The sequence below is a fragment of the Macaca fascicularis genome, chromosome 12 (assembly GCF_037993035.2).
Source record: "Macaca fascicularis isolate 582-1 chromosome 12, T2T-MFA8v1.1".
Lineage (NCBI taxonomy): Eukaryota > Metazoa > Chordata > Mammalia > Primates > Cercopithecidae > Macaca > Macaca fascicularis.
The window spans coordinates 114,843,639-114,871,500 of record NC_088386.1 but is presented as its reverse complement, the minus strand read 5'-3'; the positions used below and the strand labels follow the sequence as shown (position 1 = coordinate 114,871,500).

The 27,862-nt window shown below is 41.7% G+C and overlaps 1 long non-coding RNA gene across 1 annotated transcript; it reads right to left on the bottom strand.

Annotated features, from left to right (window-relative positions):
- Positions 1–335: 335 nt before the first annotated feature.
- LOC107126952 (uncharacterized) lies at positions 336–27,862 on the bottom strand. The gene is made up of 3 exons (XR_001484123.3): positions 27,726–27,862; positions 12,497–12,644; positions 336–652 (listed from the first exon to the last, which is right to left on the bottom strand). It is a non-coding gene; the product is annotated as an uncharacterized lncRNA (long non-coding RNA).

Below are 27,862 nucleotides of genomic sequence, written 5' to 3'. Positions count from 1 at the left end.
TCTCTCAAGTCAACAGCTAGATAGTTGCAAAATTGGGATTTGAACCCAGGGTGTCTGGCTCTAGAGGCTGTCTTCGTAACACTACACTGCTTCCTACACCGAGGCAGCTCTTCTGTAAAATGTATTAAGCATAAGCTTCAGGGACTCTCCCTTGGCCGGGCCCCTCCTAAGGTCCTGGAAGGGGCCCTAGTCATGTGTTCAGAGGTTGTGTGCTTTTTCTAAAATTCGCAAGACCAGTATTTTTGTCCAAACTGGTTCAGACTACTGTCTGTTTCCACACCAGCTTCCCCTGTTACAATTCTCTTATGCTAGAGGGTGTTGAAACACTACAGCCATTTCTGGAATCAAGCAAAAATTGGGATAATATTTAATTTGGATTTACTAGGTGATGAGTTTCCTATGGCTGCCATAACAAATTACCACAAACTTGACGGCTTAAAACAACAGAAATTTCTCTCTCACAGTCCAGAATCACAGTGTTGACAGGGTTAGTTCTTTCTGGAAGCTCTGAGGGAAAATCTGTTCCATGCCACTCTCCTAGACCCTGGTGGTTGGCAGCAACCATTGGTATTTCTTGGCTTGTAGATGGATCACTCCAATCCCTGCTTCTGTCTTCACATCACCTTCTCCTCTGTGGCTTTCTTGTCTGTCTCTAAAAAAGAATTTTTTTTTTATTAAAAATATATATATATATATATTTTTTTTTTGAGACAAAGTCTTGCTCTGTTGCCCAGGCTGGAGTGCAGTGGCCAGATCTCAGCTCACTGCAAGCTCCGCCTCTCAGGTTCACGCCATTCTCCTGCCTCAGTCTCCCGAGTAGCTGGGACTACAGGCGCCCGCCACCACGCCTAGCTAATTTTTTGTATTTTTTAGTAGAGACGGGGTTTCACCATGTTAGTCAGGGTGGTCTCGATCTCCTGACCTCGTATCCACCCGTCTCAGCCTCCCAAAGTGCTGGGATTACAGGCTTGAGCCACTGCGCCCAGCCTAAAAAAATATTTTTAAAGACAACTGTCACTAGATTCAGGGTCCCACTCTAAATCCAGGATGATCATATCTCAAGATAATTAAATTGACAAAAATATTTTACCAGGTAAGGTCACATTTGCACGTTCTACAGGTTAGGACACAAATGTATCTTTTTGGGAGGCCACCATTCAACCTATACAGTGAGCTCTAGTTGTATATTCTGCAAATGTTCCTATGTGTAGTTAATTATTGCTTGATATACTGGTATGAGAGTGTCTTCTAGGGATATGACCAGTGCCTACTCGCTTTGCCACCTGACCCAGCATCATGAGGCAATGTAGGATAAGAGGTTGTGTTGCAAAATGGATATGTCCTACAATGCCCAGCACCAGAAGTGTCTGCGTAAGAAAGGCAAACAAGGTTTGAAACGTGTGGAGCCAGACACTTATCTGTAGAAGGGTCTTTTAATTATTGGGTGTGTAAAATTGTATATGGAGAATTCAGTTCTCATACACAAAAATGGAACTTCTTACTTGTCAGGAATATATTCAGTTATGTCTTTAAGTCATACAGCTCATATATGGAAGAAACTTGGTAGTGGTTTCCCAAGCTAGATAACAATCTTAAACATTTATGTAACATTATCAACGAGTTTTTGAAACCAAAACAAATTTTTTAAAGCTATGAATAATAATTTTTTAAAAACAAATTTTGATCGCCCATGCTAGAGGAAAGACTGAATTGTATTTCTAGTTCAAGATTCTGATATTATCAAACTGATATCATATGAAGACGTAATCACAGAGTATGAAGCCAAGAAATGTGTTTTTAAAAAAAAGTGTTATAGACCAGGTACAGTGGCTCATGCCTGTAATTCCAATACTTTGGGAGGCCAAGGCAGGAGGATCACATGAGTCCCCAGCCTGAGCAACACAGTGAGGCCCTGTCTCTACAAAAAAATTTTTTAATTATCCAGGTATGGTGGTGCACACCTGCAGCCCTAGCTACTCAGGAGGCTCAGATAGGAGGATTGCATTAGCCCAGAAGGTCGAGGCTGGAGTCATCTGTTATCGCAACACTGCATTCCAGGCTGGGCCAAAGAGCAAGATCCTGCTTCAAAAAAAATGAAAACCCAAAAAATATTATAGAGGGATACGCTAAGCAGTTAACCAATAAAAGAGGTTTTCTTCTGGATTTTGTGATGTTTGCAATATTTGTGAGCTTTATAGAATTTATAATTTGACATGATTTCTTTTCTTGTCCTAAATAAATATTCATTTTACTGCCTAATATTATACTCGTAATTTTATAATATCTTTCTTAAGAAGAGCCCTCTTGAATGTACAACCTTCAGTCCCCACAAAGCCTATTCTTTCACCTTCAAATAACATAGGCCCCACCCTCAAGGAATTCACAGTTGGAGCCTGCACAGATTACAGTAAAAGCATCATTCTGGGTAAGACTTCATTCCTTCAGGAAGTAATGCTGCCCTCTCTGCTTCATGCACCAGCACATCAGATAAACACTCTCCCAAGTCCAGAATAATTATATCTTTCCTTTTTTTTTTTTTTTAAACAGTAAAAAGAACATTTTTGCTTAACCTGTTTGAGGATAAGTTGCCAACATGGTGCCTCATTATTCAAGAATATTTTAGATGCATTTCCTACCACAAAGAATGTCTTAGTTCATTCAAGCTGCTATAACATAATAGCATAAACTGGGTGGCTTATAAATAACAGAAATTTGTTTCTCAAAATTCTGGAGGCTGGGAAGTCCAAAGTCAAGGTCCTGGCAGCTTTCTTGTCTCCTGAGGGCCCCATTCCTCATAGTCAGCTGTTTTCTCATTGTAAGCTTACTCACCTCCCAAGGGCCCCATTTTCTAGTATCATCAATTTGGGGGTTAGGATTTCAACAAATGAATTTGGGAACATAAACATTCAGTGCATTGCAAGGACTTTCTCCTACCAACCGCAATGTAATTAATGATCAAAACAAGAAATTGACTTTGAAATATGGAGGCTAAATCATCTACACATCTTATTCAATTTCACCAGTTGTCCCACTAATGCTATTTTTCAGTTCCTTGAACCAATCCAGGATCCCACATTGCACTTAGCTGTTAGGTCTCTTCATTGGTGATTTTAACCTTGATCACTTGATGAAGATGGTATGTGCTAGCTTCTCCACTGTAAAGTTACACTTTTTCCCTTGGCAAGATGCTTTGAAACTAAATAAATATCCCATTACTCATAAAATTTTGAATTAATTAATTTATTTTTATCAAATGGATTCATGGATTCCCATTTTATTTAATGTGTTATAATCTGTTACTATCTTTATTTCAATGCTCAAATTGTCCCAGATTTGGCCAATGGGAGCTCCTTCAAGCTAGTTTCTATGTCTTTTTGACAGAATAGATATTATTCTTTCAGCATTTCTTCATTTTCTGGCACAGTAAAGTATTCTAGGTTTATCTTAAATTTTTCCTTCCTTCAGGCCTAGAACCAACCATTTCTCCAAGAAGCCCTGGTTCCTGTTAGGAAAGAAAGGTATTTAGAAACTAAGATCTCAATGCTAGATATGCTCATTGCTATTGGGGTGTTGCTGTTCCTAGCCCCTCTCAGTGGACAGACCTAAGAAATATACTCCACACGCACACAGACACACACACTTCTATATCCATCTATGTATACTGAAAACTTTAAGTTCACACTAATACCTCTAATTCTAATCCAGTACTCCAGCATTCATTCTAGTTTCATCTCTTTCCATTTTGGTGGTGGGTGGGGGTGGATTTTTTGTTTTTTTGAAACAGGGGTTCTCTCTGTTATTCAAGCTGGAGTGCAGTGGCATGAACATGGCTCACTGCAGCCTTGATATCCTGGACTTAAGTCATCTTCCCACCTCAGCCTCCCAGGTAGCTGCAACTACAGGCATCTGCCATCCCACCCAGCTTGTTTTTATTTTTTGTAAAAATGGGGTTTTACCATGTTGCCCAGGCTGTTCTCGAACTCCTGGGCTCAAGTGATCCTCCTACCTCAGCCTCTCACAGTGCTGGGATTATGGGGATTAAGGTGTGAGCCACTGTGACTAGCCCATATTTTTAACTTCTTTCTCCAATAGTGAGAAACTTGGTTTCCATTTTCTTCAATCCGTTTCCTTACTATATAAATCCCTTTGCATGTTACCGATATTCTGTCACTACCACATTCCCTCCTTCCCAAAATTTCTATAAATGTTCTTCTAACTCCACTTGGGTTCTGACACCCTCTGCCAGGTCACCCCTGATGTCAAAGCTCTACTCACTCCTTTGGGGCCTGACACCTGTGTCACATATGAACATTTTCTTTCCCTCTTGGTGCACCAACATACCACCCCAGACCACCTAACATGTAGATGTCCTTGTCCATCTTTCTGGGCTCTGACACCCTGTCCTGGATCGCCCTTCCATGGAGATGACCTCCTCACCCCATTCAGGCCCCTACATCCTATGCAGATGCTCTTCCCACCCCTATTCAGGCTTGGACATCCTCCACATCAAGCATCATAATAGTAATAAAATGTTGTAAGATATCCCCCTGATATGAGGACCAAGTCAAGAATATCACTATCATTACTTCTGTTTGATGTTATACTGGAATCTGAACTGAAAAGAAATAAAAGGCATAAGTGTGGAAGGGAGAAAATGAAATTGTTCATTATTAAGAGACTACATGACTCTGCATGCAGAAAGTAAAAAGTACTGGACAGAATGAACAAATGAGTTTAGCAAGGTCACTAGATACAAGGGTATTTTAATGATTAATTGTATTCTATATATGAGCAATAACAATTGGAATTGAAATTTTAAAGTATTATTGATATAACATCAAAAAAATTAAATACCCAGAAATAAATCCAGTGAAAGATATTCAAGATTCTACACATGAAACTAGCAAACATTACTGAGAAAAATTAAAGAAAATCTGAATAAATGGAGAAAAAATCATGCTAGTGAATTGTAAAATTCGAGTGTTAATTTTCCCCTAATTTATTAATACATTAAATGCAATCCTAACCAAAATCTTAGTAGGTATTCCAATGGAAATTGACAGACTAATTCTAAAATTTATATGGGGCTGGGCACAGTGGCTCATGCCAGCACTTTGGGAGGTAATCCCAGCATTTTGGGAAGCCGAGGCAGGCAGATCACTTAAGTCCAGGAGTTTGAGACCAGCTTAGCCAACATGGTAAAACCCTATCTCTACTAAAAACACAAAAATTAACCAGGCATGGTGGTGCACGCCTGTAATTCCAGCTACTAGGGAGGCTGAAGCACGAGACCTGCTTGAACTTGGGAGGTGGAGGCTGCAGTGAGCCAAGATGATGCCACTGCACTCCAGCCTAGGCGACAGATCAAGACCCTATCTCAAGAAAGGAAAAGAAAAGAAAAGAAAAACAAATTATGTGGAAATAAAAAAAAATTATGTGGAAATCAAAGAGTCACAATAACAAAGACAATCTTGAAGAAAAAGCATCTGGAAGCCTTATTTACTAGATATCAAGACTAACTATAAATATATTATAATTAAAACAATGTGGTATTGGTCCAAGGATAGACAAGTAGAGCAGAAGAGAGAGTCTATGAATAGATCTCCAAATTTATGGGCACTTGATTTATAATAAAGGTATGTTCCAATGCCCCCAGGAAAGGATGATTTTCTTCTTTTTCAATAAATAGTGCTGGAGTGGCCAGGCGCAGTGGCTCACACCTGTAATCCCAGCACTTTGGGAGGCTGAGACAGGCGGATCACCTGAGGCCAGGAGTTCGAGACCAGCCTGGCCAACATGGTGAAACCCGGTCTCTACTAAACATACAAAATTAGCCAGGCATGGTGGCAGGTACCTGTAATCTCAGCTACTTGGGAGGCTGAGGCGAAGGCTGCAGTGAGCTGAGATCGCACCATTGCACTCCAGCCCAGGCAACAAGAATGAAACTCTGTCTAAACAAACAAAAAAAAAAGGTGTTGGAGTAATTGTAAATTGTCATCTCTAGCTCATTCCATACACAAAATCAATTTTGTATGGATCATAGATCTAATAAAGCTTCTTGAGGATACCCTAGGAAAGTATTTTCATCACTTGGGGTAGGCAAAAATTTCTTAAACAGATCATAAATCACTAGCCATCTCAAAAACAACTGATAAACTAGGCCAGGTGCTGTGGCTCGTGCCTGTAATCCCAACATTTTGGGAGGTCAAGGCAGGCAGATCACCTGAGGTCAGGAGTTCGAGACCAGCCTGACCAGCATGGCAAAACCCCATCTCTACTAAAAATGCAAAATTTAGTGGGGCGTGGTGGTGGGTGCCTGTAATCCCAGGTACTTGGGAGGCTGAGGCAGGAGAATCACTTGAACCCAAGGGGCAGAGGTTGCATCAAGCTGAGATCGTACCACTGCACTTCAGCCTGGGCGACAAGAGTGAAACTCTATCTCAAGAAAAAGAAAAAGAAAAAAAGAAAACCAAAAAACAATTGATAAACTAGACTAAATTAAAATGATGAACTGTTTACCAAAAGCCACAATTTAGAGAGTAAAAAGGAAACCCAAAGAGTGGGAGAAGAAATATTATATATAGGCTGAGTGTGGTGGCTCACGCCTGTAATCCCAGCACTTTGGGAGGCCAAGGTGGGCAGATCACTTGAGGTCAGGAGCTCAAGACCAACCTGGCCAACATAGTGAAGCCCTGTCTCTACTTAAAAATACATAAATTAGCTGGGTGTGGTGGTGCATGCCTGTAAGCCCAGCTACTTGGGAGGCTGAAGCAGGAGAATCGCTTGAGCTGGGAGATGGAGGTTGCGGTGAGCCAAGATCACACCACTGCACTCCAGCCTGCGTGACAGAGCAAGACTCTGTCTCAACAACAACCAAAAAAAAAAAAAAAAGGAAAAGAAAAAGAAATATATATACTGAAGGACAGGCTCAGAATATAAAAATATTTCCAGAATTATAAAAAGAATAGATCCATTAGAAAAAGACAGATAACTCAATTTTTTTAAATGGGTAAAGGGCTTTAACAAATGTTTTATAAATGGAGATGTCTAAATGGCCATTGAGCTTTTGAAAAGGTACTAAACCTCATTAAAGCTCAGGAGAAATGTAAATTAATCCATGATGCAATTCCACTACAACCCATCAAAATGGCCAAAACAAAAAAGAGAAAATATCAAGTGTTGGTGAGAGTATGAGCAATCTTATACTCTGCTAGTGAGGGTGGAATTGATATCAGCCCTTTGGAAAAGACTCTTTTGCAGCGTCTACTAAAGCCAAACATGTATATATCCTGCGATCCAGCATTTTCACTCCTAGGGTTATACCCAACAGAAATGCACACATATCCACCATAAGACACATATTAGGATGTGGTTAGCAGGGATATTTGAAAAGGTCTCATACTGGAAGTTTCCCTAATGCTAATTTTATTATTTATCTATTGCTGTGTTAAAAAAAAAAAATCACTCCAAAACGTAGTGACTTCAAATGCTAAACATTATTAATCTGATAGCCTCTGAAATCAGGAATTTGGGAGTAGTGTAGTTGAATGGCTCTGGCTCAGGGACCTTCATGAGGTTACAAAGGGGCTACAATGAAGGGATCACAGTCATTTAAATACCTGGCTGGGACTGGCATACCCACAGGCAGACGTCCTCTGGGGGGCTGTTGGCAGGAGGCCTTAGTTCCCTACTAATCCGAGGGTCTGGGGACTCAGTGCCTCACCACACAGGCCTTCCCATGGTATTCAGGCTGTTCCCTTGTTTTGATTTTCCCCTTCAGGGATTTCTATTTACCGTGTGCTGGGTCTTACTTTCCTGGTTAATATTAGGTGTCAACTTGATGAGACTGATGCCTAGATAGCTGGTAAAGTATTGTTTCTGAGTGTGTCTGTGAAGGTGTTGCCAGAGGAGACTGACATTTGAGTCAGCGGACTGGGAGAGAAAGACCCACCCTCAATGTGGGTGGGCACCATCCAATCCGCTGCCAGGCGGCTAGAACAAAGCAGGGGGAAGAAGGTGGGATGAGCTGGCTTGCTGAGTCTTCTGGCTTTCATCTTTCTCCTGTGCTGGATGCGTCTGTTCATTCCTCCTGCCCTTGGACATCGGACTCCAGGTTTTTCGGCCTTTAAACTCTTGGATTTACACCAATGGTTTGCTGGGAGCTCTAGGGCCTTTGGCCACAGACTGAAGGCTGCACTGTCAGCTTCCCTGCTTTTGAGGCTTTTGGACTCAGACTGAGCCACTACTGGCTTCTTTATCCCCCAGCATGCAGACGGCCTAAAGTGGGACTTCCCCGTGTGATGGTGTATGTCAATTCTCCCTAGTAAACTCCCTTTCATATATACATATGTCCTATTAGTTATGTCCCTCTGGAGAACCCTAATACATTGCCTATCTTCATAAAATTACAAATATTTGTAATTTTCTATTTCTTTGAATTTTTTTCATCTCTTTTAAAATTTCAATTTTTCATAATTTCCTCCTTTTCACCTTCTATTTCTCTTAAGGCATCTGCTAAGTCACTCCAGTGTTCTTTTAATTTAGTCTTCCTTTTTGAAATTACTTTTTCTTTCATTTCTAATTTTTTTCTGACTCCTGTCAAATCACATTTCAGAGTTTTTATAACTCTGATTTATTGTTCTTCCATGTCTTGCATTATTCTTAGATGTGTTTCATCTTCTTTTTTTTTTTTTTTTTTGAGATGGAGTCTCGCCCTGTCACCAGGCTGGAGTGCAGTGGCGTGACCTCGGCTCACTGCAACCTCCGCCTCCCAGGTTCAAGCGATTCTCCTGCCTCAACCTCCCGAATAGCTGGGACTACAGGCGCCCACCACCACGCCCAGCTAATTTTTGTATTTTTAGTAGCGACAGGGTTTCACCATGTTGGCCACGATGGTCTCAATCTCTTGACCTCGTGATCCACCCGCCTGGGCTTCCCAAAGTGCTGGAATTACAGGCATGAGTCACCACACCTGCTATCTTTTTAAATAGTTATGGTTCCAGGGGTTTTTTGTTTTTCTTTTTTTGAGACTGGGTCTCTCTCTGTTGCCCAGGCTGGAGTGCAGGTGTGCCATCATAACTCACTGAAGGCTTGATCTCCTGGGCTCAAGCAATCCTCCCACCTCAAGCTCCCAAGTAGGTGAGACCACAGGCACGTGCCACCATGCCTGGGTAATTTTTTCCAGAAATGGAATCTCGCTATGTTGCCTAGGCTGGTCTTGAACTCCTGACCTCAGGTGATCCGCCCGCCTCTGCCTGCCAAAGTGCTGGGATTACAGGCGTAAGCCACTGCACCCAGCCAATGTAGGGATTTAGAGTAACACATTACACCACTGCTATAGCTTTCTTCACAGAATTCTAATATTCTAGATATTCTTGTAAATGGTGGTTGTGTTCACTTTGTAAAAGTTCACTGATCTGTGCCCTTCATGTGTGTGCAGTTTGTTCTACATATATAAATAGGAAGTTAACCCCCATGTTAGTCAGGATTCTCCAGAAACAGAATCAATAGGATGTGTGTGTGTATGTACCATATTTGGAAAGAGATTTTAAGGCATTGGCTTATGTAACTATAGAGGCTGGCAAGTCCACAATCTCCAGAGTAGATCATCAGCCTGAGGACCCACAAAAAAGCCAGTGTTGGAGTCTGTCTGAAGGCCATCTCAAAATTAGTCATCACACCCCCAAAAAAGAACCTTACTTTGGGTTTATAAATGAGACTTAGAGATGCTTAGTAACTTGTTCAAGCTCACTCAGCTAAAAGGTAATGAACCCAAGAGCAGAACTTGGCTCTCACTGAGGCCAGAGTTTGTGCTGTTTCCACTATATGAGGCAAAAGATGTTCTAATGGGGTCCGGTCCTATCTTCATGGCTACTTTGCAGGTAGGTTCAAGACACCATCCTCCTCAACGGGTGGCTGCAATAGCTCCAGATTGAGCCCACTGCTTTTACCCTCCATACAGCAGCTAGAAGTGTATCAGTCTGTCACATGTTGTCTGAGTTTAATAGTCCAGGGCTGCAATGACTGTTCCATGGTGAGGGGATCCAGTTACCCTCTATTTTGTTGCCCTGCCATCCTCAACATATGGCTTCCATCTCCTGGCCTAGGATGGCTCCTCCAGTCCCACCATCATGTCTGCATTGGAGCCAGTGAGAGAATGGTAGGAAATGGAAGCCTGCACTTACTTCTCACAGCCCATTGGCCAGAGCAATTGGCCAGGTTGTTTTGGTCACATGGAAAAGCTTATATGCAAAGGAGTCTGGGAAGTGATTTTTAATTGGATAGCTGCATGCTGAGCCTAAACTTAGGGGTTCCAATATTAAAGGAATATTGGAAGGGAATATTAAAGGGGGGAAATGAATATTGGGGGATAACTGACACTCTGTACCACAAATGATTTTCTGTTGCTTTTACAAAAATACTTTCTATCTCCTCCGTGGCTTTGCCCTGCCTGGCGCCTGCTTGCTGCTCCAGCCTCCCCTCCCAGCACACGCCCCTGAACTCTCTGCCCTCTAACCGCACACTCCCCCGAACTCTCTGCCCTCTAACCACACGGTGACCTTTCAGTTCCTTGAGTGTTCCATGCTCCCTCCCACCCCAGGGCCTTTGCATGAAACATTCCTTCTGCCTGGAATGCTCTTCTCCTGTATCACCTAGTTAACTCCTACTCATTCTTCAGATGTCTCAGCTGTCATTTTCTCAGGCAGGGCTTCTCTGATTCCATTCTAATGTACGTGTTTTTTTTAGCCTCTGATCTGCCATGAATCTTTCCTCTATAACATTCACCTCAGTTATAATTGTACACCTGTTTAATAACCATTTAACTAATTACCATCTCTTTCTCTAGACAGTAAGTCAATAAAGGACAGATCATCTTGGTTTTGCTCATTGTTGTATCCCTAGCACCTAGCAGAGTGCCAGAGACAAATATTTGTTTTTCTTGAATAAGTGGACAAAGACTCCTTAAAATTGTCTGGATGATACTAACAGGACAATTTCAGTTATGTAGACAAGGTCTCAGACTACATGGCTTGACCCAGAGATCTGTTTTTTAGTCTCTATAGAGAGTCTGGGCTATCTAGGGCCTCCTGTGGATAGAGCGAGTTGTTCAAGTTCCACCTCATAAGGCTTGGTTCTAATATTCATTGCATTGCACTCTTGCTCCCTGACTGCAAATAGATTCTGCCAGGCTTTTAGCTTGTTGCTCTGATGAGGTTGTATTTACAAAAAAAGAAGCCAGGCAGGTTGAATCCTGCCAAATTGCATCTCTACATAGAAAGCCCCATGGCTGCATCATGTGAATGCCTGGCTGCTCTGCGGTTCAGGGCTTGGAATTTCTAGAGGGGAAAGCACTTGAGAGTGCCCACTGGAGTTAATATGGAGTACACTGGGGAATTTCTGTTAAGTCAAAGATTTACCTCCTGCTTCTGCATTTTTCTGGGTCCAAACACAAAGGCCTCTCCTGACCTTAGAGTTCTGTGTCTGGATGCTTTTGGCTACAAAACCAGAAAACTCCTTCTCAACTGACTTAAACAGTGAGTTTTGCATCACACATCACAAGGAGGCTGGAGGTAGGGCAACCCAGGGACTTTTAACTGAGCAGTTTGCATACTCCATGGAGGACTTGAATTCTTTCCATCCTTATTTTATATGTGTGGTTCTGCCCTTGCTTTTTTCATTTGACAATATATCCTTGAAATCATTTCCAACAGGACGAAAAGAGCTACCTTATTGTTTTCAGACTGAATAGTGTTCCATTTTAAAGACATATCATAATTTACTTAACCAATTCCCTTGTAATGAGCACTTACTTTGTTTCCAATCTTTTGCTGTTACAATGATGTGATGAATACTCGTACATAAGTTATTTCACATGTGACTGAGTGCATCCAAGGATAAATTCCTAGAAGTGAGCTTGCTGGGTCACAAGCTATATGCCTTTGTAATTCTGGCAGATGTTGCCAATCTGCCTTCTGCAGGGGTTGTACCAACATACTCCCCTCCCCAAATGTGTAAAGGAGCATTTCAAGTCTTTTTGACACCTTAACTTAAACCTAGGCTAGAAAAAATATGGCAGGTGCCTAGGTGATTTCTGCATAGAGAAACAAAGGTGGGTTGTTTATCAACCCAGTCATTTTAGCTGGCACCAACATAAGCCTCAGTGCTCTTTTTCAATAAATTAGTAATCTCTGTGGACTCCCCTGCCCTCACAATTGTGAGGGTACTAGGATGTCCATGCACAGTCCGTATTTCAGAACTTAGTATCTGCAATTTGATCATTCTGTCCACAAACTACTCCTCTCTAGAGGTCTTTTCTCCCCATCTCCACCTGGCAATCTCCTCGTCCTCCCTCAGGCCCAGTTGAGATGCCCCCCCTCCTCCATTAAACATTATCTGACACCCCCAAGCAGAATTAGTCACTCTTCTTTGCTCCCATGGAACTTTGCTCACACCTCAATCATGGCACAAATCACTTGTAATGTAATTATCCACTTACCTGTTCATCTCCCACACCGCATGCCTTAAGGATAGAAACTTCATCTTCATCTTTGGGCCAGCGCTTCTATACATGGTGCCTGGCACATAAACACTTCACAGTAAAGCTTGCTGAAATGAAATCAGGCAAGGGCGCAGTTTTGTGGTGCCTGGTGGCAAAATCAAACAGTATTTATGTTTTCCCTTTTCTGGTAGTGTCGATGAAAAGGTCAAAAATATGGCACTTCTGAATATTTCTTTATATCTTTTTGTGTTCCTGGACTTCTCCTTCTCCTGGAATCTGTCCTGTTCTCAGTGCCTAGAACACTGCCTGGGAAACAATAGGCATTTCATAAATAAATATTGGATGAATGGGTATCTTTGATCAGAGGAAGCTTCCAAAATGCAGCCGAATTTTTTTTTTTTTTTTTTTGCCTGCTTGATGTGCCCAAAGGGTATTTCCAAGTCTTTCCAAACCTTCAAGCATGGACCCTCATTTGCCAGTTCTGTGTATTTGGGTTTTATTTCACCTCAAGTTAATGCATGTAAAAGTGCTTAGAACAGTGCCAGCCACTTAGTAAGCATTCAATAAATGCTGACTGTTATTTTTTATTATTATTCCCACTAGCCCGAACATGCTCCCATCAGTCCACCCCTTGTGCTGGGCTCTTCATTTCTCTCCCCACCAGTTAATGTGGCCTCAACCTGGAAAACATCCATGTAAGCACTCAGGTTTCAATTTACCAACTGTGTGACCTTGGGCCAGTTACTTCATCTCTTGGAGGCTCAGTTTCTTCATTTGGAAAATAGGCGTTATCTTAATATCTACCTCTAGATAGATATTAGATAGACATTGTTATGAGGATTAAATGAGCCAGTCCATAGACACTGCTTACCATCATGCAGGGCTCAGAGTCAGCATTTAGCCAGCATCATGATCATGATCATCATCATGATCATCATCATCATCATTGCAGATGCCAAACGCCTTTCATGTCTTCTTTCTGGGAGGCTCATTCCCACAGCTCTTCTGGCTGATGGTAAACCTTTAGCTGGTTCTGAAGTTTGGGGCATCACCAAGAAGCTTGTGTTGACCATGTGATATGGTTTGGCTCTGCATCCCCACCCAAATCTCATCTTGAATTTTAATCCCCACATGTCAGGGGAGGGGTCTGGTGAGAGGTGACTGAATCATGGGCATGGACTTCCCCCTTGCTGTTCCTGACACTGAGTGAATTCTCATGCAATCTGGTTGTTTGAAAGTGTGTGGCACTTCCCCGTCACTCTTTCTCTCTCCTGCTCTGCCACGGTAAGACATGCTTGCTTCCCCTTTACCTTCTGCCATGATTCTAAGTTTTCTGAGGCTTTCCAGTCATGCTTCCTGTTAAGCCTGAAGAACTGTGAGTGAATTAAACCTCTTTTCTTCACAAATTACTCAGTCTCAGGTAGCTCTTTATAGCAGTGTGAAAACGGACTATACAGAAAATTATTTATAACAGCTATAAAGACACCTGGAAATGTGGAAGCAACTTTGGAACTGGGTAACAGGCAGAGGTTGGAACAGTTTGGAAAGTTCAAAAGACAGGAAGATGTGGGAAAGCTTGGAACTTCGTAAAGACTTGTTGAATTGTTTTGACCAAAATGTTGATAGTGATATGGACAATGAAGTCCAGACTGCAGTGGTCTCAGATGCAGATGAGGAACTTGTTGGGAACTAGAGTAAAGGTCACTCTTGCTATGCTTTAGCAAAGATACTGGTGGCATTTTTTCCCCGTCCTAGAGATCTGTGGAACTTTGAACTTGAGAGAGATGATTTAGGGTATCTGCTGGAAGAAATTTCTAAGCAGCAAAGCATTCAGGAGGTAACCTGGGTATTTCTAAAAGTGTATGCTCATATGTATGAACAAAGAGATGATCTGAAACTAGAACTTATATTTAAAAGGGAAGCAGAGCATACAAGTTTAGAAAATTTGCAGCCTGGACATGTGGTAGAAAAGAAAACTCCATTTTCTGGGGAGAAATTCAAGCCTGCTGCAGAAGTTTGCATAAGTAAAGAAGAGTTAAATAGCCAAGACAATGGGGGAAATGTCTCCTGGCATTTCAGAGACCGCTGAGGCAGTCCCTCCCATCACAGGCCCAGAGACCTAGAAGGAAAAAATGGTTTCATGGTCCAGGCCCAGGCTCCAGCTGCGCTGTGCAGCCTTGGGACATGATGCCCTGGATCCCAGCCACTCCAGCTCTAGCCATGGCTAAAAGGGGCCAAGGTACAGCTCTGGCCATTGCTTCAGAGGTTGCAAGCCCCAAGACTTGGCAGCTTCCATGTGATGTTGGGCCTGCGGGTGTGCAGATGGCAAGAGTTGAGGTTTTGTAATCTCCACCTAGATTTCAGAGGATGTATGGAAATGCCTGGATGTCCAGACAGAAATCAGCTGCAGGGGCAGAGCCCTCATGGGCAGTGCAGTGGAGAAATGCAGGATTGGAGCCCTGACACAGAGTCCCCACCGGGGCACTGCCTAGTGGAAACATGAGAAAAGGGCCACCGTCCTCCAAACCCCAGAATGGTACATCCACTGACAGCCTGCACCATGTGCCCAGAAAAGCCACAGGCACTCAATATCAGCCCGTGAAAGCAGCTGTGGGGGCTGTACCCTGCAGAGCCACAGGGTCAGGCCTTGGGAGCCCACCTCTTGCATCAGCATGACCTAGATGTGAGACATGCAGTCAAAGGAGATTATTTTGGAGCTTTAAGATTTAATGACTTCTGGCCAGGTGCAGTGGCTCACGCCTGTAATCCTAGCACTTTGTGAGGCTGAGGCAGGTGGACTGCCTGAGTTCAGGAGTTCGAGAACAGACTGGGCAACACAGTGAAATCCTGTCTCTAACAAAATACAACAAAAAATGGCCAGGTGCGGTGGCTCACGCCTGTAATCCCAGCACTTTGGGAGGCCAAGGCAGGCGGATCACTAGGTCAGGAGATTGAGACCATCCTGGCAAACACGGTGAAACCCCGTCTCCACTAAAAATACAAAAGAAAATTAGCCGGGCGTGGTGGCGGGCACCTGTAGTCCCAGCTATTCGGGAGGCTGAGGCAGGAGAACGGCATGAACCCAGGGGGACAGAGCTTGCAGTGAGCAGACATCGCGCCACTGTACTCTAGCCTGGGTGACAAAGTGAGACTCTGTCTCAAAAAAAAAAAAAAAAAAAAATTAGCTAGGTGTGGCGGCGTGTGCCTGTAGTCCCAGCTACTTGGGAGGCTGAGGCAGGAGAATTGCTTGAACCCGGGAGGCGGAGGTTGCAGTGAGCCAGGATCATGCCACTGCACTCCACCCTGGGCGACAGCAAGACTCCATCTCCAAAAAAAAAAAATATATATATATTTTAATGATTTCCTTGCCAGGTTTTGAACTTGCATAGGACCTGTAGTTCCTTGGTTTTGGCCAATTTATCCCTTTTGCAATGGCAGCATTTACCTAATTCCTGTATTTCCATTGTATCTTGGAAGTTACTAACTTGTTTTTTACTTTACAGGCTCATAGGCAGAAAGGGCTCGCCTTATCTCAAATGAGACTTTGGACTTAGACTTTTGAGTTAATGCTGGAATGAGTTAAGACTTTGGGGGACTGTTGGGAAGGCATACTTGGCTTTGAAATGTGAGGACATGAGATTTCGGTGGGGCCAGGGGTGGAACGATATGGTTTGGCTCTGTCCTCACCCAAATCTCATCTCGAATTGTAATCCCCATGTCAGGGAGGGGCTTGGTGGGAGGTGACTGAATCATGGGGGTGGAGTTCCCCTTTGCTGTTCTTGTGAGAGTCAATGAGTTCTCAGAAGATCTGGTTATTTGAAAGTGTGTGGCACTTCCCCCTTCACTCTCGCTCTTTCCTGCTCCACCATGGTAAGACATGCTTGATTCCCCTAACCCTTCCACCACAATTGTAAGTTACCTGAGGCCTCCCAGCCATGCTTCCTGTTAAGCCTGTGGAACTGTGAGTAAATTAAACCTCTTTGCTTCATAAATTACCCAGTCTCAGGTAGTTCTTTGTAGTTAAAATGGATTAATATATCATGTGTTGATGAAGTTCCTGTTCTTCCCTCCTTACCCTCCTATGTGGATTATCTAAAGATATTTATTTCACTCCCACAAAAATGTTTTGTTCTGACCCATTCCCTAGAGCTGAAAGTAGGCTGTGGGAACTCTGAGTGAGAAAATAAGAGCAGCCTACTCCCCTGACCATATTCCTGCCCGATGACCAGTATTTGGGTGACACTTCACCCTGCCACCAATTTTTTGAGTCCTATTTCCCATAGACTCTGTGTTAGTTCATTCTTGTGCTGCTATAAAGAAACACCTGAGACTAGGTAATTTATAAAGAAAACAAGTTTTGATTTGGCTCATGTTTCTGCAGGCTGTACAGGAAGCGTGGTGCCAGCATCAGCTTCTTGTGAAGGCCTCAGGAAGCTTTCAATCATGGCACAAAGTGAAGGGCAGACAGCACATCACATGGTGAAGAGATGGAGCAAAAGAGAGAAGGGGGAGGTCTCAGATTCTTTTTAACAACCAGATCTCATGTGAACTAACTGGGAGAGAACATCACCAAAAAATGGTGCTAAGTCATTCGTGAAAGATCCACCCCCATGATCGAATCACCTCCCACCAGGTCCCACCTCTAACACTGAAGGTTACATTTCAACATGAGATTTGAAGAGGACAAACACCCCAAACATAACAGACTCACTTGTGACTTTGCCCTGTAAACTTTCAGGGAAAATGAGGTCACTTCTGTCCCAGAGACTCTGTTATCTTACCTTCTCCTGGGGTTCTTCATCTAAAGTAGTAAGTGTAAATTCCTTACTGATCCAGTTTGTGTGTGTGTGTGTGTGTGTGTGTGTATACACAAAAATCATTATATAGAGAGTAAATTATTCATATATATAGAACTCCTAGGGACAAGTGATCTGCCCTCCTCAGCCTCCCAAGCAGCTGAGATTACAGGAATGTGCCACCACACCTGGCTACAGCAAGGCATTTGACAGAAATGGTTAAAAGAATTCAAAACTGAGGATCCTAGTGCTGGGGGTGTGATATTTTGTGTTATTGGTCAGTAAGAATGTCTCTTACTTAAGACATGAGTCCTGAAGTTGGTAAGAGTTAATTTATTTAGACAGAGTTAATTTTAATTAGCGAAAACTAAAGAACTTATATATATATAAAATTTATATATATAAAGAATATATATTTTATATATATATGAAGAATTCAGAGGTGTTAGAAATTATGAAGAGGACTATAAGATAACTACCACAGAAGGCAGGTGGAAGTGGTCTCTGTGGAGAAGGAAGAATTGGGGAAGGGCCCATAGGGAACACACGAGACAATCGTTATATTTGTTTCTCACCCTGAGTAGTGGGTACATAGATGTTCACTGGACTATTAATCTTTAAAATGTACATATTCATTTAACACATTGAAGTGTGCATGATGGATTTCATAATTTTTTAAAAGTAAAATATTGTGAAAGAGAAGGGAAGGAAGGAAAGAAAGGCAAATGAAAGGAAAAGAAAGGAAGAAAGAAAGAGGGAGGGAGGATAGGAGGAAGAAAGAAAACTGGATTTGTTAATAGGAAAGAATATATCAATGTCAAATCCCCATTTTGGGCTAGCATTATTCAGTGTCCAGAAAGATAATCTCAACAATTACTCAGTGAATCAGCTTATTTAATTGATGACTGTACAGTTAATTCATGCTCAAAAATCAAACATTCTAAGCTTCTTTCTATGAATACCTTCCAGACCAAGGTTATTAATCTCATGGTTTTAAAGGACAGAATTTCCTGGGGAATGTTGGTCCTCTTGTAGGTGCTACTGCCGCAAAAGTGAAACAATCATACATCAGACCAAAGTAAAAGTCAGTTCTTTAGTTTTCACTAATTAAAATTAACTCTGTCTAAATAAATCAACTCTTACCATCTTCAGGACTCATATATCAAGTAAGAGACATTCTTACTGACCAATTACACAAAATATCACACCCTCAGCACTAGGATCCTCAGTTTTGAATTCTTTTAACCATTTCTGTCAAAAGCCTTGCTGTAGCCAGGTGTGGTGGCACATTCCTGTAATCTCAGCTACTCGGGAGGCTAAGGAGGGCAGATCACTTGTCCCTGGAGTTCAAGGCCAGCCTGGGCAACACAGCAAGACTCTGTCTCAAAAAAAAAAAAAAAAAACAAAAAAAAAAACATGACAACAATAACATGAAAGCCAGGCTAATGCTAAACTGAATTAAAGTATCATAAGGTCCCTAGAGTTATTTAGAAAAGGGTGAAAGTACTAATTCAAGGGTGACTTAATTAAGTCAAGGATGCATGCTATAATATCTAGGGTAATAAAATAACAATAAGAGCAAACATGTGACTACTAATTTACAGAGCAGGAAAATGAAATAATTAGAAAAATATTGATTGATCCAAAGAAGGCAAGAGGTAAAAAATAAATAACAGATTTTTTTATTTAATAATAAAACATCTGTTTTAATAATAAAACACAGATGTGAAAAATGGAAAAAAATGGTAAAATGGTATACTTTAAACCCTAGAGTATCAGTAATTACCACAATATAAATCAATTAAAGGCAAAGATTTTCAGACTGGACAAGAAAAAAACAACTATATGCTGTTATAGAAGACACACCTTAAACATAAGGATGCATAAAGGTTGAAAATAAAGGGATTTTTGGCTGGGTGTGGTGGCTCATGCCTGCAATTCTAGCACTTTGGGAGGCTAAGGTGGGTGGATCACCTGAGGTTGAGAGTTCGAGAACAGCCTGGCCAACATGGTGAAACCCCGTTCCTACTAAGTATACAAAAATTAGCCGGGTGTGGTGCACGCCTGTTATCCTAGCCACTTGGGAGGCTGAGGCATGAGAATCACTTGAACTCAGGAGGTGGAGGTTGCAGTGAGCTGAGATTGTGCCACTGCACTCCAGCCTGGGCAACAGAGTGAGACTCCAGAAAGAAAAAAAGAAAAGAAAAGAAAAAGAAAGGGAAAAGAAAGGAAAAGAAAAGAAAAGAAAGGAAAAGAAAAGAAGGGAGGGGAAAGAAAGAGAGAGAGAAAGAGAAAGGAAGGAAGGAAGGAAAGAAAGAGAAAGAAAGAAAGAAAGAAAGAAAGAAAAAAGATTTTTTTTTAAAAAGAAAAAAAAAGTAAGTCATGAAAACACCAGAACAAAGCTGGTGTATCTGTACTGGTATCATAAACATAAGGAAAAAAGTATTGCTAGAGATAATAAGAGACATTTCATAATAATGAAAGGGAAATTTTAATAGGAAAATATAAAATCCTAACTACATATTCAATTAAAAACAGCCTCAAAACATAAAGTAGTAACTGACAGGTCTAAAAGGAGAAAGACAGAAATCCATAATAATAGTTGGAGATTTTTTTAGCACATCACTCTCAGTAACTGGTAGAATAAGTAGACAAGAAATCATCATTAGGATATAGGAGATTTTGAATAACATGATTCACAAACTGATCTAGATGACATATAAGTATCATACCCAATAGCTGCAGAATGCCATCTTTTCCAATATACATTGAACAATTATCAAAATACCCCCACAGGTTTTTTTTCTTTTCCTTGTAAGCACTTTCAATGAACTCACAATTTTGATACGCCATTTCTCTGTTATCATTTAGTTTTAAACATTGTCTTATCTCCACTGTGATTTCTTTGGCCCATGAGAACATTTTTAGCAAGTGTGCTGCTTAACTTCCAAATATTTTGTAATCTTCTAGTTGTTTTTTGTTATTGATTTCTAGCTTAATTTGTCAGAGATTTCAATCCTATAAAATTTCCTGAGATTTCCTTTATGGCCCAGCTTAAAACAAAACTCAAAAGGATCAAACCATTTCCAAATGACTGCATCCCAGAACAAAGTTCAAACATAATTAAAGGAATACAAAATAATCTAGCACCCAACAAAGTAAACTTTACAATGTTTGGCACCTGATCAAAGATTACCTGGCTTACAAAGAAGCAGAAAAATATCACCTATACGGAGGAGAAAAATAAATCAATGGAAGCCAACCTAGAACTGACATAGGTGTTAGGATTATCAGACAAGGACAGTAAAACAATTGTTACAACTGTATTTTGTACATACAAAAGTTAAGCAGACACTTAGAAGATGCCTAAAATTGGCCGGGCGCGGTGGCTCACGCCTGTAATCCCAGCACTTTGGGAGGCCGAGGCGGGCGGATCACAAGGTCAGGAGATCGAGACCACGGTGAAACCCTGTCTCTACTAAAAATACAAAAAATTAGCCGGGCGTGGTTGTGGGCGCCTGTAGTCCCAGCTACTCGGGAGGCTGAGGCAGGAGAATGGCGTGAACCCGGGAGGCGGAGCTTGCAGTGAGCCGAGATCGCGCCACTGCACTCCAGCCTGGGCGACAGAGCGAGACTCCGTCTCAAAAAAAAAAAAAAAAGAAGATGCCTAAAATTAAAGACCTAAACTGATCATCCAGAGATGAAAGCTACAATGTGTGAGATGAATTATACACTGAAAAGGATTGGCAGATTAAATGTAAAAGAGGAAAAGATTAGTGAACCTGAATACATAGACTATGATAAATTTAAGATATATGTTATAAACCATATGGCAACCACTAAAATAAATAATTACAGGCCAGATGTGGTAGCTCACTCCTATAATCCCAGCACTTTGGGAAGCCAAGGCAGGAGGATCACTGGAAGCCAAGAGTTCAAGACTAGCCTGGGCAACAGAGCTAGACACTGTCTCTGAAGTAATTTAAAAATTAGCCAGGTATGGTGGAGCATACTTGTAATCCCAGCTACTGGGGAGGTTGAGGAGGGAGGACTGCTTGAGCCCAGGAGTCGGAGGCTGCAGTGAAATGTGATCACACCACTACACTACAGTCCGGGCAACAGAGTGAGACCCTGTCAAAAAAAAAAAAAAAAAAAAAGAGTTATAGCAAAAAGCCAATTAAGAAAATAAAGCAGAATTTTAAAAAAACACAAAAATAGTCAACTCAAAAGCAGGTGGAAAAGGAAACAAAGAATGGATAGGACAAATAGAAAACAAATAGCAAGGTGCTGACAAACCTAATCATATTTTAAAAATCACATTAAATGTAATTTCATTAATTAAATGGCACAGATTGTCAGTTTGGATTAAAAAAAAAAAAAAAAAAAAAAAAAAAAGACCCAACTACATGCTGCCTAAAAGAAACACACTTTAAATATAAGGAAACAAATAGGTTAAAATACATACGATGCCAATACTAAAAGAAATTCATAGTGACTATATTAATAACCAGCCAATCCTGGTTAACCTTCGATCTCAACCTGTTAACCCCTGAAATCTAGACATTGCCACACATTCTTTGTGTTCATTTACCAAAAATCTTAAGAAACAGAGAATCAAAGTAACTGGATAGCTATCAAAGAAATTGAATGTGTAGCTAAAAACCTTCCCACGAAGGACACTTCAGGCCCAGTTGGCTTCCCTGGTGAATTCTACTAAACATTTAAGGAAGAAATAATACCAATTCTATACAAACTCTTCCAGACAATTGGAATGGAGTCAGGGCAAGTTCCAAGTGTTCCCCTGTGGCATCAGGCCAAGTACCTCTGTGGGGCTTGGCCTAAAACTGTACTCTTGCTTGACTTTTACCCCCATGTTTTGTTCTGCTTTCTCCACATCCTCCTGGGAGTACTCCCTTGATGAATCACTTGCATACTAATCTTCATCTCAGGGTCTATTTCTGGGGAAACTGACCTAAGACAGACAACGCCTGGATTTCAGGTTTGGGGCAACAGGTTGAGATAGAAAGTTAAGCAGGATTGGGACTGGGAGTAAGGAAAGATAAAGGCTGTGACCATGTTGCATTTTAGCAATCTATATGACATTCCACTAGAGGCATCCAGTAGGCAGTTGGATATGCAGCTTAGGAAAGCCATCTAGGTAGTTAACAGATTTGAGAGTCGTTAGTCTAAAAATGGTCATTAAAGCCCTGGTAGTGGAGGCAGAGTGTGAAGGGTGAGAGGAGAGGAGGGCTAGGGCCTGTGCCCCCAATCCCAATCCTACTTAACCTTCTGTCTCAATCTGCTGGATGGATAAATGAAGACGAATCAGCAGACAGACTGAGGAGCAGTTGGAGAAGTAGGAGGAAAAGCAGGAGGTGGGTATTCTCAAGGCCAAATAAAGAGTGTGTTGGCTGGGCACGGTGGCTCACACCTGTAATCCCAGCACTTTGGGAGGCCGAGGCAGGCGGATCACCTGAGGTCAGGAGTTTGAGATCATCCTGGCCAACATGGTGAAATCCCATCTCTACTAAAAATACAAAAAATTAGCCAGATGTGGTGGTGGGTGCCTGTAATCCCAGCTACTCGGGAAGCTGAGGCAGAAGAATCATTTGAACACAGGAGGCAGAGGTTGCAGTGAGCTGAGATCGTGTCACTGCACTCCAGCCTGGGCAACACAGTGAGACCTATCTCAGGGAAAAAAAAAAAAAAAAAAGAGCGTTTCATGGAGGGAATGGTCCAGAGTCAACTCAGCATTTATTCATTCAGCAACTCTGAGCACCTGCTACCCAGCAGGCACTGTGCTGGGGCATAGGGAGAGAATGGGAAGACAGAAACCTAACTTGGACCCTACTCTCTTGGAATTTACAGTCCAGATGGGAGGACAACCAAACAAATCTCACTCAAAAAAAATTTGTAATTGCAAAGATAGTTTGCATATATTAAAGAAATGCAATATTCCCTGAGGAAGTGGCATTTGAGGTAGACCAGGACAGAAGGGGACTAGATACAACACCAAAACAAACAATAAAGTTATAAAATAGATAAATTGGACTTCATCAAAATTAAAAACTTTTGTGCTTCAAAGGACACCATCAGGAAAGTGAAAACAGGGCTGGGCTCACTGGTTCAAGCCTATAATCCTAATAATTTGGGAGGCTGAGGTGGGAGGATTGCTTGAAGCGAGGAGTTCAAGACCAGGCTGGATAACATAATGAGACTCCATCTCTTAAAAAAAAAGAAAAAAGAAAAAAAATTAGCTAGGCCTGGTGGCACACCCCTGTAGTCCTAGCTACTCAGGAGGCTGAGGTAGGAGGATTTCTGAGCCCAGGAGTTTGCAACCTCAGTGAGCTCAGTGAGCCATAATAGTACTACTGCACTCCACCCTGGGTGACAGAGGAAGACCCTGTCTCTAAAACAAAAAAAGAAAGCGAAAAGATACCTGAGCATAGGAGAAAATGTTTGCAAAACATATATGTAATAAGGGGCTTCTATCTAGACTACATCAAGAACTCCTAAAAATCAGTAATAAAAAAGACAACCCAATTTTTTTAAAGAAGCAAAGGATTTGAATAGACATTTATCAGAAGATATACAAATGGTTAATAAGCACATGAAAGCATGCTCAACATCATTTGCATAGGGAAGTGCCAATCAAAATCAAATGAGATACCACTTCACACCCAGTAGAATGGTTATAATTACAAAAATGGAAAACAACAAGTGTCAGAGAGTGTATCAGTTTGCTAAAGCTGCCATAACAAAGTACCACAGACGGAGTGACTTAAACAACATAAATTTGTTGTCTCATGCTCTGGAGGCAAGAAGTCCAAGATCAAGTTATCAACAGGGCCATGCTCCCTCTGAAGGCCCCAAGGAAGGATCTGTTCCAGGTTTCTCTCCTAGCTTCTGGTAGGTCCTTGGCTATGGCAGTATAATTCCAGTCTTAATGTGCCGTTCTCCCTGGGTGCGTGTCTGTGTCCACATTTCCCATTTTTATAAAAGACACCAGTAATGTTGGATAAGGGGCCCAACCTACTCCAATATGACCTCATCTTAGCCTCACTAATTACATCTATAATGACTCTGTTTCCAAATAAGTTCACATTATGAGGTACAGGGGATTAGGGTTTCAACACATCAATTTTGAGGAGCCACAATGCAACCTATAATAGCAAGGATGTAGAGAAACTGGAATTCTCATATACTGTTGGGAAGGTAAAATGGTACGGCCACTTTGTAAAAATCTCGCAGTTTCTCAAAAAGTTGAACATAAAGCTATCATATGATCCAGCAATTCCAATCCTAGGTTTATGCCCAAGAAAATGAAGATGTATGTTCATTCAAAAAATTGTACATAAATGTTCAGAACAGCATTATTAATAATAGCCAAAGGGTGGAAATAACCCAAATGTCCTTCCACAAATGAACAGATAAACAAAATGTGGTCTATCACACCATGGAATATTACCTGGCAATAAAATTGAAGTACTGATACATGCTACGGCATGGCAGCATGGAAGAAGCGTGAAAACATTATGCCAAGTGAAAGAAGCTAGTCACGAAAGACCACATGATTCTATTTATATGAAATGTACACAACTGGCAAATCCAAAGAGATAGAAAGTAGACTGGCTGTCTAGGCTGGGGGAGTTGGGGGCAGTGACTACTAAGGGGTTTAAGGTTTCTTTCTGGGGTGATGAAAAAAAATTCAAAATTGATTGTGGTGATGGTAGGATCAATATTCACAACTCTGAATATTCTTTTGTTTTGGGGGTTTTTTTTGAGACCAAGTCTTGCTTTGTCACCCAGGCTGGAGTGCAGTGGTGCGATCTCGGCTCACTGCAACCTTCGACTCCTGGGTCCAAGCAATTCTCCTGCCTTAGCCTCCAAAAGTAGCTGGGATTATAGATGCCCGCCACCACACCTGGCTAATTTTTTTGTTTTTGTAGTAGAGACGGGGATTCGCCATGTTGGCCAGGCTGGTTTCAAACTCCTGACCTCAAGTGATCCACCCACCTCGGCCTCCCAAAGAGCTAGAATTACAGATGTGAGCCACCATGCCTGGTCTACAACTCTGAATATCCTAAATTGAACTGCACATTTTAAATGGGTGAATTTTATGAGTTTTAAGGTGTGTGCATTATATCTCAATAAAGCTGTTATTCTAAAATAAATAAATCCTAAACTCCCTCCTACGAAAAAGCAAACAAAAAAACACAAAAACAAAACAAAACAAAAAGGTCAAGAACATTCCAACCAAAAAGCAACCACGAGAAAGTGAACTCTAGAATGGCAGGAATTTTTGCCTGCTTTGTTCACCATCGTATCCCCAGCACCAAAACAATGTCTGGAAATAGTAGGTATAAATAAAAGGACCATGTGCAAAAGTCTTGTGTCAGGGAGGTGGATGGCCCGTGGGAGAAAGGAAAGATCAATATGAGTGACTGGGACTACACTGGAGATGACTGGGCTCAACTGAGTCTTTACCCTAAAAGCAATGAGGAGCAATGATGAACTTTTAAGTGGAGGTGGATCAGATTTACATTTGAAAAAACCACTGGGAGGCCAGGTACGGTGGCTTACTTGTAATACCAGTACTTTGGGAGGCTAAGGTGGGAGGATCACTTGAGCTCAGGAGTTCAAGACCAGCCAGGGCAACATAGTGAAACCCCCATCTCTACAAAAAATACAAAAACTTAGCCGGGCATGGTGGCACGAGCCTGCAGTTCCAGCTACTAGGAAGGCAGAAGTGGAAGGATCGCTTGAGCCTGGGAGGCAGAGGTTGCAGTGAACTGAGATCGTGCCACTGCACTCCAGCCTGGGTGCAGAACACAGGCAGCAGGGAGACTTGATTAAAGATAAAGACTGAAAAGTTGGATTAAAAAAAAAAAAAGTTGTTAGTGACCTTGGAAAAATCAGTCCAGGTGGAGAGATGGGGTGACTAATTTGGGGAATTGGAAAGGAAGTGGGACTGGCAAAATTATACTACACTTGATAAGGCCTCTCCCTATTCCCTATAAGTCTCCAGGGAAACAGACCAAAAATACATTTGGCTTGAGAAATAACAAAGACATGTTCCCATGCATATTCACACACAGCCGGTTCACCAGCGGATTCTGTTTCTGTTCAAGGATTCCATACTTCCCACCCTGACACAGAGCGAGGTCCCATGGCTGAAGTTCATCAGTGGTTGTCTCCTACCAGATGCTAGCCTTCTTTCATTGCTGGGGGAGAGGTGGGTGGGAGAACACAGAGTAGGCTGCCATCATCTGAGATTTGGGAGGCACTTCAGAAACATAATTCGTTCCCTTTTAGCTTCAGTGGGCTAGGTACAATCCAGAACCCAAAGGCAGGCCAAGCAGACACACTTCAACTCCACTCCCTGAAGATGGCGAAATGTTTTAGATTAGGACACTTCTCTGGTGTGACCAGACGTCTGAACTGAACCAAAAGATCTGGGTTCTAGTTCTAGTTCTGCTGGTCTCAGCAGCAAAGCCTTGGGTAAGAGACTTGACCTCTCTGGGCTTCCATCTCCTCATCTCAAAAATTAGGACAATAAACACATGCCCTGCCCTGAGCAGAGTGGTTACCAGGGGATAACAACCATGCAAGGGCAGATGTAGATTTGGGGGCCTGAGCTTATATAATCTCATGGTATTCGTTAAGAAAAAGAATAGAAAATTTAAAATACAAAAGTAGGTACAAATATAAATATTTAAAACGAGAAAAGAAATTACATCATTCTACAAAATTGAAAAAGCTCATGCCAAAAACATCACACACAAAAAATTGAAAATAACACTATTTGTTAAATTAACTGCCTGGCATATCACTAAGCACTTTCTCACCACATTTTTTGGCTGTGTATTCTTTCATGGCTTCTTTAACAACATTTTTGTCATTCTATGAAGAGAAAAGGAAGATAATTGAGTCATTCCTCTCCCTAATGGTGGATCAAAATTTGCTATCGCTGCTAGCTTAGAAAAGATCCAGTTTTCCAACTCCTTATTTTAGGATGGTTGTCAAACTTGGGAAACTACCAAGCCTTTTGTTATGCGCCATAAGCGATCAAGGAACTTCACATTACCTTATACTGTGACCAATATATCTCCCCATTTTTTTGATGCTGGACATCTATGACCAAGACTTCTGAAACACTCAGGTCACTGTGCTTGTAATTCAGCACAGTAGGGACTTAGGGGTATTCCTGGAAGCCTAGCAAAAACGTAAGCATACACAGGAGCCACATAAACTCAAACTCAGTGTATTCCCTACTCCAAAATGCCTAAAACTGGCCACAGCCACTCCAATGCCTTCAGATAGGCAGTCACAGTGGAAAAAGACAGTGGTCTCTTTAAACCTGTTAAGTTAAAATCATTAAATCTGTTAAGAACAGATTTGGTTTAAAATATCTTAGTTTTGCTACTTACATATATTTTTTAAACCATGATCGTGTGAACACGTTGTTAAGACCTCCCTCTTGCATGGCCATGGAAGGGGCCTGGGTAAGTTTGAGGGCCCAGAAGCAGCAGCCCCGCTAAGCGTCGGGGTTATTTACCGTAAAGGC